This window comes from Medicago sativa, chromosome 8 (genome assembly GCF_051527215.1).
Source record: "Medicago sativa cultivar Bolivia chromosome 8, Bolivia_mono, whole genome shotgun sequence".
NCBI classification, from domain to species: Eukaryota; Viridiplantae; Streptophyta; class Magnoliopsida; order Fabales; family Fabaceae; genus Medicago; species Medicago sativa.
In genome coordinates this window covers 36262272-36264697 of record NC_140756.1, presented here as the reverse complement: position 1 = coordinate 36264697, position 2426 = coordinate 36262272, and the positions used below count along the sequence as shown (strand labels likewise).

At 31.9% G+C, this 2426-nt stretch overlaps 1 long non-coding RNA gene across 1 annotated transcript; it reads right to left on the bottom strand.

The window, feature by feature from the left end:
* Nucleotides 1–565: 565 nt before the first annotated feature.
* On the bottom strand, nt 566–1895 carry LOC146898845 (uncharacterized). The gene is made up of 3 exons (XR_015022821.1): nt 1746–1895; nt 1338–1386; nt 566–1075 (listed from the first exon to the last, which is right to left on the bottom strand). It is a non-coding gene; the product is annotated as an uncharacterized LOC146898845 (long non-coding RNA).
* Between the last annotated feature and the right edge of the window lie 531 nt (nt 1896–2426).

Genomic DNA, 2426 nt, shown 5'->3' with positions numbered 1-2426 from the left:
TGTTTTAAGAAAAAAACCATCTGTTTTTTCTGCTATTACTGCGCATTTCATTGCTTATAACTACAATGTCTAACATAATAGCACAAATACAAAGAAACAAATATGCCTTTCTGTTTCAGCTACACCACTAACATGTAAGAATTAATTTTGAATCCATTTTTGGGGAGTCGTACATTATGCTGATTAGCATAGTAATATACCAGAATACACTAAAAAGGAACATATGATGAATTAGAAAGGAACATAATCTGTCAAAAAGGTATTCATGTTTCTGTTCTAAAGATGAGTGGAAGTTATATTATCTACTTCTTTTTGCAAAGTAATATAATTAAGTTGAGTTTATAAATAATATTGTATCAATTCATGGCAATTACTATACTTAAGATGGACTTTGGTTGTTTACCTATCATTCTCATTTAAACTCATAAGGTTTACTTGATACTTGATAGTTCTTTCATGCAAAAGAAGATCGATGTAGATAAAGTGATTATAGTGAACACAAAGCATTAAATTTGAGAAAGATTATAGAAAAATTATACTATCCCTGATAGAAGTCATTAAAAAAAGAAAACTAGAGAAAAGTAAATTGGATTTAATATTAACTATGAGATAAAATGAATTACATGAAGAACATTATCAAATTTGCTTAGTTAACTAACATTATCAATGGTTGAGGATACATTGATGCAAGTTCAAATAGTTCGTATCTTATGCTTCCCTTTTTAGTGTCCTATCGATTTCAGGAACAAATTACTTCCCACTTGTTCTGTCGTAGCATGTCATTATGCAGACCATTGTCAATAACTGGTTCAGAAAAAGTCAGAGGTTCTTTATCTGGTGACATTCCCTGGCTTCCTTCTTTCAAATCAAGGCTAGATATTTTATCCCTATAGGTCTTTTCACCATCATCAGAACCAAGTTGCTTAATGAAATCAGGAGTCTTCCGAACCTTAGGGTTAACAGTCGTGAGTCTAGACACCGAACAAGAAGGATCCTTATCAACTAGTCCATCAACATAGTTGAACTTCTGGGATGAACCGTCTTCCTTATTTTCCTTCTCTCCCGAAGAAGTACCCTGCAAAGTAAAAAATGGTTTAAATTTTTACTTGTTTACCCATTTAATCAAAATACATAATACTAAATTCGATAAAATAAATAAATAAAGGATGTCAGATCAGATGGATATTCTACAAAGAAACAAGATGCAAGACTGTGTTAGTCACATGAATTGCAATATAATTTTCGGTACTAGTCACTTATATGAGCATTCAAGTTTTAGAGTATAAAACATGAATTTTCATTTATCAGATAATCAAAAGATAAATTCATAATATTACCTTCCTTAATAACCATGTTAGACTTCAGCTTCTTTCTTGAAGGAAAATCCTGCCACAAAAATAATGTAATTAGACTTTTTTGCCGATGTTTTTAAGCACTTGACTTTTCCTAAAGAATAAATTGAAGCATTTTAAATCCTTAAAAAACTACTAATTTCTCAAGTGTTATAACCTCCAAACATAACAATGGCGGAACACATTAAATTCATCAACTAGGTATTTATATAAAAATTTAATAAATCAACATTCGTTGTAATTGTCATCTTGGTTTTTGGGACTAAAAAATGAGATCTGAAATGAAAATGAAGCAGTCATAGATAAATCAAAATATACTGTGATTATGAGGTTAAATATTTATAGCAGAACAACAAAAACCTATTGGGACTCTCGATTTTTGGAATAAATTACCTCTCACAGAGCAAGGACCAAAGAACATCGCAATCCTTGGTCAATGTCATGAAGAAATCTGATACGCAATATGGGACTCGTAGCGCTCGACAAATTAATCAAAGAAATCACACTTGTTGATGGAAAATATAATATAAGAAATAAAATCATTCTTGCCGCTGTATCCCTAGAGGTGGAGATAAATAAAAAACAAAAAATCAACAATTGAAGGAATGAACGAAAGGTTATGGAAAATCTAAACTCTGCTATATTATATATAGGTATACGTGTACTTAAATAAACTCACAGCATAATATATTTGAGAATTGAGGGACTGAACGAGTTGAATTGAGAATTGAGAGATCCTGTGACAGTAGAAGAACGTGAATCTTTGGGAAAGGTTGGTGAGCAGATGCGGCTAGGAATCTCAAAACCCTATGAATGTGAGAGATAATTTGAGAGAGGTTAGGGTTTATAACTAGAGTTGTCAAAAAAAACCCATGTCACAAAGCCCAAACAAATAAGCCCCCACCAAGCTCACTATATCACAGGAAAATTGCTCCTTAGACTGCCTAGTTTGCTCTCAGACACCCGATATTGCGCAACTTTCTTCCTCCTACACTATTCACTGACCTACTTTGTTCGATTTTTTTGCTATCTCACTATCTATGATAAAAAAGTTCGTTTTTTTTTTGTTGCTAA